Raw genomic sequence first — 15,668 nt, forward strand, 5'->3', positions numbered from 1 at the left:
AGGCCCGTCATACGTGTAACAAAAATAAAGAACTGACTACGAACTGTAAATATACAACGTCTATTTGTATAAGATTACTCTTACTATCAGGAGATGTTTCTTTAAATCCTGGGCCAGTACAATAACCATGTGGGACATTCAAGAAGGGAGTCAGAAAGAACCAACAGGCAATCCAGTGCGAAGATTGTAACGTGTGGTTCCATCTAAAATGTATAGACCTATCTCTAAACGAAGTACAACTGACAGCTGGTTCTGTAAAAATATGTTATCTACCAGATTTTAGCGATTCTTATTTTATTGATTTTAACAAGGAATGAAACGCACCAAATGACAGTCTATCGTCTAACTCTACTTCCGATGTAAACAAACTTTTATTTCAAGACTTAAGAGAGACCAGACGTCTGCATTCAGATAACTTTATTGCGGCATATTAACAGACTCAGATACAAATTTGATGAAGTAAAAGAACTACTCACAGATAATATAGTTGACTTACTGATGATTGCCGAATCAAAATTGGACAGTACCTTTCAAGACAATCTATTTGAATTTGAAGGTTATAAATTACAAAGGCGTGACAGAAATCAGTACGGCGGTTGTTTACTAACACTGATTAAATCACACTTTCCATCAAGTAGAAAACAATGCTTCGAATCTGATATACTTGAAAATATTTGCTATGAAATTTATATAAATGATGCCAAATGTCTTATTATGGGAGAATACAAGCCTCCATCCATGAACAATGATGACTTTATTGAAAATTTTACAAAATCACTAAAAAATGTTTTGTGTCATATGGCAATATTATTATATTTGGTGACCTAAATTTTGACATGTTGTCTGCTGAAAAATCTCAGACTCTACATGATATATGTGATATTTTCAATTTGTCCCAAATGGTTAAAGGCCCAACATGTTTTAAAAAGGGTTGTAATCCATCCCTTGTAGATGTTATTATTACAAATAAAAAGAATTTGTGTTTTAAAACAATAAATAGTCCAAATGGTGTTAGTGATTGTCACTATATTATTTCAACAGTTGTGAAAGGGAATTTACCTGCACAAAAGCGCAGGGATGTAACATATAGAAGTTACAAAACTTTTGATATTGATGAATTTCATGAATTTACAACTGAATTACAGAAAATAAAGATTTCAGAAAATTGTACTGAGAAAGATTTAGATAGTATGTATGATGATTATGAACAAGATTTTAAAAACTTTAAAAAAAAACATGCACATGAGTCAAAAGGGTCAAAGGAATAAACCACTTCCATTTTATGAATAAAGAACTGAGAGGGGCTATATATAGAAAATAAATGCTTAACTCACAATATACTAAAAACCAGAGTGACAAAAATTGGGAGAAATTTAGAAAAATAAATAAATTTGGTAACAAAAATATTGAGAAAATCAATAGAAGTATACTTTTTAGAACGTTGCTCTGGTGGGTCTTGCGATTTTTTGAACAGTCAAACCATTTTTCTCAAAAAAGGGGAACTATGGAGAGCAATTTTGTTTATGTGAAAATGAAAAAAATAGTTAATTGTTTAAATGAAGTTTCAAATGTTTTTAACAATTTTTTCTCTACAGTAGCAGACAAAATTGGAGCAGATGATGTATATAACCCCTCAAATCTCCCGAGTATAAAAGAAATGTTGGATTACAGAAAAGATAATTCTGATGAAAATGTCGAAAAAATTTGAATAAAATAAACAGAAAGAAGGCTACAGGTACTGATAGTATTCCAGCAGAAATAGTAAAAAATTGTAAATCTTATATTGCACCAAAGCTGACGACTCTTGTAAATTTGCCAATTGATAACAACTGTTTCTCCGATAAACTTAAAGAAGCCCAAGTGACCCCCCTTCATAAAAAGAGTGACCCATTATTAAAAACAAATTATAGACCAGTTAGGGTCTTACCCATATTTTCTAAAATCTTTGAAAAAATATATGAAATTCAATTAACTGATTAATTTGATAAAATATTTAATACGTTTTTGTGTGCATTTAGACATGGACATGGATGTAAGACCACACTTCTCAGAGTGTTAGAAGAGTGGCGTGAAGCTCTTGATAAAAACCAGTACATTGAAGCAGTATGAATGGATCTTTCTAAGGCTTTTGACTGCCTGCCTCACAATATAATGCTAGATAAATTATCAGCATATGGTTTAACCTAATGCAGTTGCTCTTTTAAAGTCCGATTTATCTAATCGAAAACAGCAAATTTAAGTCAACAATGTTCTGAGTGGTTGGGCTCACATCTATAAAGGCGTACCACAGGGTTCGATACCAGGGCCATTGTGGTTTAACATATTTATAAATGATATTTTTCTTTTTGTTAAAAATGGTAGTTTATATAACTATGCAGATGAAAATACTTTGACTTTTTGTACTCCAGATTTCGATTTATTAATTTTAACTTTGGAATCTGATTCAAAATACTTATTGAGCGGTTCAGGGTGAATAAAATGCAAGCAAATCCTGACAAATTTCAAGTTTTGGCTGTTGGCAAAAAGACCTTTGAAAAGAACCCAACTATACATATTCAAAATTCGAACCTCACATGTGAAAAAACAGTAAAATTATTAGACATTGAAATAGACTACCAGCTAAATTTTGATGTTCATATCAGCTCAATCTGTAGGAAGGCTTCACAGCAATTAAATGTTTTAAAACGTTTAGACTCAGTTTTAGATAGATTTAGTAAACTTACTATATTTCATACTTTTATTCTTAGTAATTTTAATTTTTGCCCTTTGGCATGGCATTTTTGCACTGAGAAAAATTTCAAAAAACTAGAAAAGGTGCAGGAAAGAGCACTCCGTTTTGTGTATGAGGATTTTTCCAGCTCCTACGAGGACCTCTTACTTAAAGCTAAGGTGCCCTCCTTGTAGATCCACAAAACGAAAAAATAAATTGCACGTCAAATGAATGGACTACCGTTACAAAAAGTGACGTATTTTCGTGACGTGTATATAACATATGGGTGCAGCCCTAACATGTATAGCAAGTTTACTTGCTAACCAGTCATTTTGACTGGTCAAAGTTACAATGTAGTACCACTGTCGTTTAAACAAGCTGTTGTGAGACCATTACTTAAGAAACCAAGTCTAGATAAAGAGGGGCTCAAAAACTATCGACCAGTCTCCAACTTACCTTTCATTTTTAAGACACTGGAAAAGGTTGTCGACTTTCGGCTGAAAAATCACATGAATTCACATTCTCTACATGATAGTGTTCAGTCAGCCTACCGTACATGTCATTCCACGGAAACTGCTCTCTCACGTGTTCATCACGATATTGCATATGCATTAGATGATTTTATATACTTATAATTGACTGCATTAGTTTTAGACAATTTTGTATAGTTATATATGCATTTTTCCTTTCTTTCACTTCTTTATTTCTTTTTTTTAAGTATCTTATAAATTTTTATATGCTTGTTCGATTCCTTTAAGATAGTACTTTGTAATCTATGTTTTATGTATTTTTGTATTTTATATAATGTTACGGATTTCGGCCTCGTTGTTCAACAGTTTGTGTCCCCTCCCCCTTTTCACGTTTTATCAGATTAAATCTCCGTTTAACCGTATTGGATACTTATAAATTTTTAAATATGTTTCTTTTTATTAGAATAAGTTATTTTAGATATTTATTATGAACAGTAACTTGAGCAAAGATAAAAATAACGTCAAGTTCTCCCTGAAACTGAGTCGCCTTTCTATTTATTTTTTTACAGTGTAAATACAGAATTTTCTTATACTGGACCTACCTTTATATATTTGTTGATGATTGTATTATGTTGTTTCAATCTCTATATATATTTATATTGAGTAAATTAGTTAACCTGGTCAAGTTTCTAGAGACTCAGAGTCTCTCTTTTTCTTTGTAATGTCCGCAATGTTTACTGGAGTCGCTTTACCGTAAACCGTCAAAGTGCACTGTCGTGAACGGCAATACAACGTTGAAATAGAGTCTTTCGAGTCGCTTTTCATGTCAATATGAAGTCTATACTGCATAACCATTGAACGCGTTAGTCGTGATTGGACTACCGTGACAAAAGGTTGCTTACAATCACAAGCCTAATAATAAATCCTTTCTGCACTGTAACTTACTATTTGAGTCTTGCACTTTAAAAGGTTAGGAAATATTTTGTCAGAGTTTTACTTTATGTAAAGCATAGATTTATAATTTTATATTATAAGGGACTCTAAAGATTAGAGATCATTTGACGTACAAAAAGTTATATACTGAAAAGTACACAGAAAAGTCAGAAATATAAAATATTCCATATTTTTATGTAGAGACTCACCGACGCAGTCTCGAGTCTTAAGTCGCTATTCAAATAAGACGTCAACATAGTTTTTCTTCAGAGAAAGTAACAGTTACTAAAGTTATTCCTGTATTATTTACTAGATATATCAATAGTATAGAAACTGCAATTATTAACGATTCTTTACATATATATTACGAAGTCGAATATTCACAAAAAGTACAGTAAAACCCGGAGTCGCAATTTATACATTTGAATAGTCGACCTAACTTAAATAAATTATAGAGATTCTATAATTACTTGTTAATAAGATTGTTTATTTAATATATGTGTATAGAAGGTTTGGGCCCATTAAAACGTTTAATCCCGCTGCAAATGTTTGCACCTGTCCTAAGTCAGGAATCTGATGTACAGTAGTTGTCGTTTGTTTATGTAATATATACGTGTTTCTCGTTTCTCGTTTTGTTTATATAGATTAGACCGTTGGTTTTCCCGTTTGAATGGTTTTACACTAGTAATTTTGGGGCCCTTTATAGCTTGTTGTTCGGTGTGAGCCAAGGCTCCGTGTTGAAGGCCGTACTTTAACCTATAATGGTTTAATTTTTAAATTGTTATTTGGATGGAGAGTTGTCTCATTGGCACTCACACCACATCTTCCTATATCTATATAGAACTTGACCAGAGTACTCACAAGCTTGCATACTATTTAAGTGTTATTTATTGTGTTGATCTGATGTAAAAAGAGATGCAATATTGAAACTGTCTGAATTACAAATATTTATATAACTGACCATAGTAACACTTCATTAAATCATTAACTTGAAACGAATTATTTATTTCTGTCTTCTGAAACAACGCAGCTTTAAATATACCCATTGGATTACAGGGTTGAGTTAACCCAAGGGAGCAGTCATTTGAAATAGTATTTATTGTCGAGTTATTAGTTTATTAGTTTGTCTGGCGGATTGTCTAGTTATGTCAGTGGGTCAGAGTTTCACTTCAGGGTAACGAAAACGCTATAGCAACACCGAGCGAAAACGCTTAGAGTATTTATTGTTATTATATAAGGTGCTCTATAAATGCTGTATTTATTATGTATTTATTATTGCAGGATTTAGGACTGCTCTGACCAATCCAAGGACCAAATTACTGTTAACCTAAAAAGCGGACTTGTTCCTAAAACTGACGAAAAAGTAATCTTGGATACAGGTCTGCTACTTATGTAAGTTAAATTTGATTTTTGAGAACTTCGATCGAACTAGACCTTTTCTCATGTTAACTTTTAACAAGGACCGCTCTACATCGATTTAAAAAAAATATTCTTGATATAAACAAAACACATCAAAGACATGTATTTGTAAATAAAGTTCACATAAAACTTTGTTATACAAATTTTCAGTGATCTGCCTTTTTATAATTTAAAAATGATATTGCTTACATTGCTAACTGACATTGAATATATATTCCATTAAGTATCAAGTTCTGTAAGTCTTTAATACAAAAAAACCTCCCCCCCCCCCCCCCCCCCACATCTTCAGCATTCACATTCATTTTGCTAATGTGTTGTGTCTGTATCTGTTATTCAGTAACGTGAACTTTTAATGCAATGGAAATTACATTGTGTTTGATAATATCTGCTTCCGCATGTCCAAAGATGATGACTGAGGCCTGTCCTATAACAAAGCCTGAAATTAATGCACCTGTCTGTGTACATGGAGTAATCGTCCTCCAATTTTCTGATTTTCAATCCACAACCGTTCAACGCCCACATTTCAGTGAGAGTGCAATCACACTAACAAATATCGTGTTAATTTCCTCTATATATAACACTACTGGACGAAAAAACAACTGTCCATACCAGTAACAGTCGTTGTACGACTGTCTTAGTCTGTAAAAGACAAGTAATGACTGTCAAATCTGTCATATTTCGTTGCAACAGTTCATTTATGTCTGTCCCAACTTTTCTACGGGTTGTGAAAGTCAAAAAATGCTACCATCAGTCATTTCAGAACTGTTGCAGTGGTTTATGGTGTTGTCACAGTCAAAATCTATTTATTACAGTCTTTCTAATAGTTGTGGCAGTTGCATAATGTCCGTCCCAACCTTTTAATAGTTGGGACAGTTAAAATTTGTTTGTGTCAACTTTTCAGACGTTGATGCAGTCAAAAAATGTTTGTCACAACGTTTTTAGAGTTGGGACAGTCGTTAAATGTTTGTTACAACTTTCTAAAGGTTGGCACAGTCATTAAATGTTTATTACAACTTATAAAAGGTTGACACAGTCGTTAAATGTTTAAAACAAACACTTCATAGGTTGATACAGTCGGTAAATGTTTTAATACAAATATTTTAGCGTAACGGTAGCTAGTCCATCAGTGTAAAAAAAATCAGGTCTCACCCGGCTCTCAAGATTTGATTTTGTTGTGAAATAGTCCATTACTTATACTATTATCGTCTATAGTGCGATTGTAAACTTGTTTTGCTGTTTATTCATTTATTTTGCGATCGTTGTTTGTCTTTTGTCGTTTTCCATTTATTGCCGTAGCATTGTCCGGTCATTTTTGACAGTCATGTGCGTTTGACTTTAAATAATCCTTTTGATATCCTTACTTTTTATTTTATAATATCTGTTTTATAACATTTTCGTTCATAACTGGTTTTAAAAAACAGAAGCTTTCGTTTAAAATAGAGTTTTAATATTATTGCAAAAGAATGAGAAGATGATAATGGATTCATTCAAATTCATATTTGATAAATTCTGCGCAATAGAAAAATGTACAAGGGTGTACCTGAAATAAATTTAAAGATTATGACTAAGTTACCAATATTGTACAGCATAATAAAACAGTTTTAATTCGAATTACACCAAGAGGGACATTTCCGATGATTAAAAAAATAATTAGTAAAATCTGTCAAGTTTCATTAAAAACGGAAAACAATTCTTCACCGTAAACGGTTTATCCTCTTTAATTTTTTGTCGGCAAAAACAAAAAAACCTGGACCTCAGGTCGGCAAACTATTTTTACACAGGTAACTACAGATGTTAGACCACATGTTCAATAATCTGAGCTGGAAAATACAATCGGTGAGTAGAAATTATAAATATTTTAAAGCATGTCTATCGAATAATCATGGATTCATAATTTTGAAGGGAAAATGTGCACATTTGTCGGCTTACACAGACCTTACAATGTGTTCTCATTCGGGGATCAAAAAGGGGGGGGGGGGTAGTTCCAAGGGTTCGAACCGCCTTTGTTTTGGCCGCTCAATGCATTTAAATGGGGACATATAGTTGGACCCCCCCCCCCTTTTTAGAATGGCTGGATCCGCCACTGATCCTACAGAATCTATATTGAGATACTCCGATAGGCTATATATAGCTATGAATCGACGTTCTATATTACCACACTCGTGCATAGTTGCATGTTCCAGGGAAAATATCAGCTTTGAGCCACCTTTGAGCTTCAATGTTAAAGTTGTGCATCATAATAAATCATTGAAAGTCACAAAGGACACCGTTACCCTCCTCCTATTATCATGTGTATGTCATTTATTCCCTTAATTATTTTGCATACATCACCCTGAGTGTAATAAAAGGTTACTCTATATCTTCCCCTTTTTTGTGGGAATAATTTGGTCGATTATATCATGTATATAGGGAATCACTCAAGCATGACTGGATCCGTGCCCCTAAGGGCAGTCAGGGGCCCTGTCCCTTATGAAAAGTTCTGGATCTGCCACTGACCTATACATCATGTAGTGTGCATATTGTATGTTAATGTATTACTAACTCGGGTCATAAATTTGCATGAAATACTTGTCACTGGACATTTTATAACCAACAACCAACCGATCTTTACATGTAGGTATCCATATAAATGTGTTTCTTATCATGCTTATGCTGGATTACTAGTATTTCCCTGGTTTTGCTTTATCAGCTGACAGTTTTTGTTCTATTAAGAATGCATTGTGACGTCACGATTTCCATAAAAAAAAACATGCATAGTACAAACACATATGATTTGATCATAAAATGTTAAGAAAATTATTAACTTTAAGATTAAATAGTGACTTATTTAGCAAGTGTCCACTTTCATTTAGATTTTAAATAATTCTCAAATCATGGACAACATTGAACAAAACATTAATATATTCGATAATAGCAGGCATTGAAAGTGAATAAATATTTTAAAAATGGTTTAAAATAGCATTAATCATGTTAATCATCAAAATAAAACAATATTATTAAATTAATGTTCCTGAAACAAGGCACAGAGTCATAAACAGTTGCCATTTAAAGAGGGTGGTAAAGGGTTATTTTCGTGCAACGTGATCGCCTTTTTTTATTTCACGTTCAACGTGTTTTTACTTTTTTATTTGACGTTCAGTCGTGCAAGACGGGTGCCTCGTTCAACGTGTTCTGCTTATTTAATTTTACGTGCATCGTGATTTTCAAAGTCTTATTTTGCGTGCTCGGTATTTTTCAAATAAAATTCAAACACTGGCAGCTATAGTCAAGAAATACTTTTTTAAAAGCCGTAAACCAATTATATCAAAAATGTGTATACTAAATCGGGAATATCAAGTAAAACAAAGAGTTAATATATAAAAGAAGACAGTGACTCAGTCACCAAAGGTACAAATTTAAGTATTTATTTTTCGTGCAACGTTCATAATAGAAATTATTTCCCGTTCAACGTGAAATTATGTCTTATTTCACGTTTTTTTTCGTGCAAGCACCCCCCCCCCTTTACCACCCTCTTTAAACACAGTTGATTAAACAAATTGTGCTAATTCAATTAGTAATTGTTTTATCATGTACTACATTGTTTAAAAAACACATATTAAAAGAGCAAAGCTAGCATCATAATTTTATTCTTTTTAGATTTAACATAGAATTTATATTAAATCACTATAATTTGTTAATACTTTGAACCCAAACTATATATTTTCATGTGAAATTTTTATATAAATTGTGCCCTGTTAGCATTGTTTTTCAAAATTCATTTGTGCCATACATGTTATCTAACTTACAAGTAGTAACATTCAATGGTGACATTGGTCATTTTATTTATTCCGCAATGATTAAGGACCTTCTAATCTATAAGTCATATATATTTTTCGACACGCATTCAATTGTGTTTTGGTTACTTTATTGTTGCCTAACTGTTAGGTTGATGCATCATTGATATATCCCACATCTCCTTTGATCATGTGCATTCACATACAACTGCAGATTTTTTTGCATTTTTTACATAATCATGATAATTATTTTATGTTAACATTCAATATGTCAGGAAAACATAACAAAAAAATCTATCTGCATGCATATTTTTTTATGTTAACATGGTATAAACTTTTTTAAAGTATTTTATGAAGCTCAAAATATTTTTTATAGATATAGTATATATATCCAGTAAGTTCTCATAAAATTTACTATGTTAACTGCATTGTATGTGTTGTATCTACCAATTTAGTCTAAAACAATTTTTTTTAATTCAAATTCAAAATTAACAATTAAAATATTTGTATTTACTGAATATGACCATGCAAATGTGACATTAAAATAGGTAATAATGAGGATGTTAACACTGGATATGCCATAGGTAATAATCAGAAATTCTTATACATGATGTAGCTAATATACAAATTAAGACACAATAGTTTATTGCCCTGGGGGATGATATTTAATCTGTCATTGGTATAATGATACCATTTTATAATAATGTTCACAAATTATCATGATTAAAATTGTCCTCTTCAAAATTTTGATAACTTTTTCAAAACAAATTATAATTTAAGAAAAATATGAAACAGCAGGATATATATTATTTTGGATATTAAAAAGCAAATTTTAAAAGTAATCTGAATATTGATTTATTAAAATAAAATTGGGTAAATAACTAAATTAAATAAAAAAAGTGAGCTGCAAAGCATTATTTAATGCAAGCTGTTATAACAAATGAATAAGTAAAAAGTATTCAGGGTAACACAAAAGATGTAAAAATTATTAAACTCAAGGATTTAAAACATTAACTGGGATGGTTAAGTCTTGGAACAATATTTTTACATCACAAAGGTTTATTCATTATATGCACTGGACAAAGGTAAAGTCAATATCATCTACATGTATATAGTAACAGGGTATTTATTTATTTTATTTTTTCGTTCCTTAAACTTTTTTTGTCATGTTTGTAGTATCAATATATTTCATATTAAATGATAAACATAATTAAAATGAACAAAAGAAATAACCTGTTGTGTTTTTAGAGAGGAATAACTATGTCCATGATGTCTGACTTTAAAGAATTGATGAAATAAAGTAACCCTTCAATGAAAGTACACAATCACACTTAACAAATCATTAATGCAGGAAAAAAGACAACACTATATAGAATTTAGACCCCCTTAAAAGATTTATTTTTCTTATTAATAGGGACTTGAAAATAGAACTGTATTAGTGCTAGAATTTTTTGGTCAATCAAATGAGAAGTGCTAGTTTTATCTAGCTAAATACAGTTATTGTAATTAACTTTCTTATTATTGCACAATGTATATACATGTAGTATTATATATTTATTATTAGTTAAACATTTACTGCACTTGAGTCTAAATGTATATTTTATTTTGTAGAATCATACTGAATATGTATTGGTTTGACCATGATTCCCACTTAGAATATATATCTGACACCTGCTAGTACATGTGCACTTTGATGCATAGAAAATATAGATGTTACTGAGTCGCTCGTATAGCTGCAAATTGTGAAACAATTGATTAATTCATTATTTAATGCTAGTTATCTATTGTTTTTGGAAATTATGAATATGGCGTGCAGCATTATTCCATGATGATAATGTGATGTTCTGATTAAATTGGACAAGAAGAAAATTGTACCTTGTACAAATAGGAAAATTACAAATTGTATTAAAAGAGGACCACATTACTGGAGGACTAATTACCTTGGATTATCATGATCAATTGTGAATTTGGAATAACAAAATTTCGTAGTTGCACTGAATATTAATAGTGCAGTCATACATGTACATTATTTCTGAATTCCATGAATACCCAGGATAACTATTCATTTGAAATAGCAATTTGGAATAATGAAAATGCATAGTTTCAGTGAATACTACTAATAATAGTGCACCATATCTGAATTCATGAATACTTTTAATTAGTGGATAATCAGTCATTTTAATATAATAACAATATGGATAATGTGAATTTCTAGTTTCAGTGAAATTTACAAAACAGTACATGTATATCTCATCTGAAGTTTATGTTGGCATTGCAATTGTTAACTACCGCCAGCATGTCCAGGGTGTGTAAAAAGATCTTAACCAACTATGAGGGTCTCGTGCAGTCCGCGTCAATTGTTTAGAGTCAAATGACTGCTTGCTGTACTAAAATTATTAAAGTCTGAATTAGAATTAAATAAAAATCTTAATTAGCATGATTAGTCATATTAGTGGCCAAGTATTCATGGTATTTGAAACAAATAAACCATGCACGTACATTAAAGTATAATTTTATTATCCCTCCTGCAACAAAAGTTGAAATACATGCATGCAAGCCAAGAAATATGTATTACAATCTGGCAGTAGCTACAGCGTACCGTTTTGTATTTAAGCTTCACCAGATACATTTTAGAAGCTGAAATGCCTGGATACTTCCTTCATTCTTTTTGTTCTTATGTTATGAAGTTTTTGTTATTGATTTATCCATTGCACTTCACCTAGTTTTCATGGTATACTACATGTACATGTAACTGTTTACAAAAAAATATTACTGTTTGAACAGTCACAGTGAAATACACTCGAAGTCTTAAATGAATAACATATGTATATTAATTGAGTTACTGGATTAATTGTTATGGTATCTTGAAAGGTGTACATGTCTCAGTGTCTGTCAGGCAGGGTTGGCCTGATCCTGACTTCATTTCATGGATCAGTGATTAAGGTTACTTCAGTTACATGTAATTTGTCAAGTTTGTTTCTCACACATGTTTAAAAATACTACAAGCAGTAGGAAAAGTAGGTCAACTATATTTGGTTTAAGAAATGAGTGTAAGGTGAATATGTCTAATTGCAAGACTTACATCAGACTTTGACCCCAATGAAAATGTCATGGTTCATTGAACAATGCTTAGTTTTTGTGGTTTGATCTATTTCCAAATGTTCTCAGATGCAACAGTATAAACTACATGTACATGCATGACATGTATAGGATCACTATTTTTGGCATATTATTGGATATTCATAAGTTAGTTTTCATGGTTTGGATGTTAAGAATGTTAAGTCTATTTCACAGACAGTATAAATCACTAAATGTTGGGTATCATTGGTATGGAATGTCAGTTTGTAGGGTGTACATCATCTGTCTGGCATGGTTTATTTGACTGCAACTTCATTTTCAAAGGTTAATGAAAATTGAAAGTTTGTGTGATACTTGTACATGTAGTAAACCTTCATACATGTAGGCAAAGCAGAGATGACATTTCAGCATTTGCACAGTCACTCTTGCTTACATCTGACACCAGTGATCATGTCTACATCTTAATTATACACATGTAGCTGCTTTTTGATAACAAAAGTCTGACAACTATTAACAATTGTTATAATTCATTTGATAATACTAGGTATTTTAGTCTTGTATAACATATAAAAAAGAAAATGTGGTATGATTGCCAATGAGACAACTATCCACAAAAGACCAAAATGACACAAACAATAACAATAATAGGTAACCGTACGGCCTTCAACAATGAGCAAAGCCCATACCACATAGTCAGCTATAAAAGGCCCTGATAAGACAATGTAAAACAATTCAAATGAGAAAACTAACGGCCTTATTTATGTAAAAAAAATGAACGAAAAACAAATATGTAACACATAAACAAACGACAACCACTGAATTACAGGCTACTGACTTGGGACAGGCACATACATAAATAATGTGGCGGGGTTAAACATGTTAGCGAGTTCCCAACCCTCCCCTAACCTGGGACATTGGTATAACATATATACTGTATGATAACCAGAATAAGGAGATGTGGTATGAATTTCAATAAGACAACCATCAACTGTAAACCAAGACAGGGATCTCCATGGATGAAAATTGAACGATGGAGGAACTTCAAGTGAAGTGATGTAATTGTTAGTAACTGTAAATCCTTCAACAATGAGCAAAAGCAGTTCCCCATAAGTGTGATAATGAAAAACCTATAACAGGCCTAGCTATATTGGATAATGTAACACGACGTAAACAAGTTCAGATGAGAAACCCAAGTTGGATTTTTATACCATGTATACAAAAGCAACATTGATACGTCAGTGATGACAAATATATTGTGGTTAATCAAAGACTTGTACTATAATAGTTGATCATCTGCCCTTATTCATGTTTTTCTACAAATCAATTCTATCTGCTTTTGAATAAATGCCTTCTAAATATATATCCCAAGATGTTAAGCAACATTTTCTCATTGTTTTCCATAAACACAATAAGCATTACAAAGTCATACATGTATAACGCACTAAACCATTATAGGTCAATGTATGGCCTTGGGCGCGGATCCAGGGGGGGGGGGGGGGGGCTTCTGGGGGTTTGAACCCCCCTTTTTTTGGACGATCAAGGCATTTGAATGGGTACATGTAATTGGAACCCCCCTTTGTCCTGGGTTAGTAACAACCCCCTTTTAAAATGGCTGGATCCGCTCCTTGCCTTCAACATGGAGCCTCGGCTCACACCGAACAAAAAAATATAAAGGGACCCAAAATATTGTCTGTACATAATTATCTATCTAGTAACATTGTTAGTTTTCTTTACTGATTGAATAATATGTCATTATTGTACAAGCGTTTATGGGTTAAATAATTTGAATTTGAACAATTGAAATGGGAAAATATTTTGGATAATTAAACGTTAGTACATCTGATCAACTGAAACCACATAAGAGAATCCGATGTCAGTCTTTAGAATTTAATAAGACTGGAGTCTAAAGAATACATCAAGTTCTAAAAAGTGATGTGAAAAAAATAAAAGAATTAAGATTTGATTTCCCTGTCTTAAACAATGCGAGTTTTCATGTTTTGAACATTTGAACTTTCACTGGCGCTAGTTATTTTGTCGGGTCTTGAACAGTACGTCCATCTACTAGTATTTACATATGTATGGTAAATTCTTTGCGAAAAATCCGGTGAAAATATGAATTATTCTCGCGAGTGATAATATATTTCCACCTCAATCATGAATGCTGACGTGCTATCTACCTGTATCATGTGTATCAATTACAATTGAACTTCAAATAGACCATTCCGTACGATGTACAATACAAAGTCGAGTTTATAATATTGAACTATTCAAAAATAAAATACGGTAAAATAAAATAAATTAAATTCAGATAGATTTAAGATTTGTTTTCCATAGCTGCAAAAGATGTGTTAAATGTCTGATTTTTTTTTTACATGTATAGAAATCAAAATGATTATACGGCAATATTTATAATTTTACAAGAAAAAAATGTAGCCCCCCAAAAATTAGTGTGTGAAATAATCCCTCAAGAAAATATAAAGCAGTTTTATATGGGGATAAGTTTGACAAGTGTGTGTATTAGGAGTTCCCCGCTAGGTTTAGAGTATATCATGTATATTCAGCGTTATTATGAAGTGATGTGATTCGTAAAACTACGGGTATTGAAAACAACCGTGTATGCATGAATGATTTTACACCTAACTAATGTAATAAAAAAATAATTAAATTGTTATTTAGATGATATAAAAATTGTCAACTTTTAATTCAGTTATAAAGATACATTTGGTAACAAATATATTGGGTAACGTTTTTCGATTTTTCTGTTAGTAGTTATCTTTTATCTAGTGAAATTGCAGGTATCTAGTGCTGGTTCCGATTTTATTGGTTCGAAGAGATAAGGGCGAGGAAGTGTTAAAAAAATATATAAATTCAGCACATTCACTAAATAACCGAGGAATACAAAAATGTGTTCAGCGGCAAATATTTCAAAATACTTTTTTTTTTAAATCAATATCTATCTAAAATTAATGTATTACATTGGAGTGATAGTTGTTTCTCTTTGTCACAACCTTATATTTCACACAGTAATTTTTTTTTACAAATAATTGAACCTATATCCCTGACTGTTAGACATTTTGTATCCGTGACTTTTAAGTGTACATGAAGATCAATGTTTGGAAGTTGCTACGCTTATAAATTAGCTATGCCTATACAATGGTTGTAGCTATCATATTTTAACTGTTACAACTTTTTCTGCGTTTAAACAGTTTATTTATGACTGTTTCAACGTTTTTCCTGTTGATACAGTAATTAAATGACTGTTACAACTTTCAAATGGTTGCATCA

General features: G+C 31.7%; 1 protein-coding gene and 1 long non-coding RNA gene across 2 annotated transcripts in view; one reads left to right on the forward strand and one right to left on the reverse strand.

Annotated features, from left to right (window-relative positions):
• The window catches only part of LOC139528918 (uncharacterized), a 166,098-nt gene that overhangs the window by 57,567 nt on the left and 92,863 nt on the right, over positions 1 to 15,668 (reverse strand). The gene's annotated exons all lie outside the window — the stretch shown is intronic.
• LOC139528915 (uncharacterized) lies at positions 6,885 to 11,742 on the forward strand. The gene is made up of 2 exons (XR_011665724.1): positions 6,885 to 7,368; positions 10,917 to 11,742. It is a non-coding gene; the product is annotated as an uncharacterized lncRNA (long non-coding RNA).

The sequence above is a fragment of the Mytilus edulis genome, chromosome 6 (assembly GCF_963676685.1).
Source record: "Mytilus edulis chromosome 6, xbMytEdul2.2, whole genome shotgun sequence".
Taxonomy (NCBI): domain Eukaryota; kingdom Metazoa; phylum Mollusca; class Bivalvia; order Mytilida; family Mytilidae; genus Mytilus; species Mytilus edulis.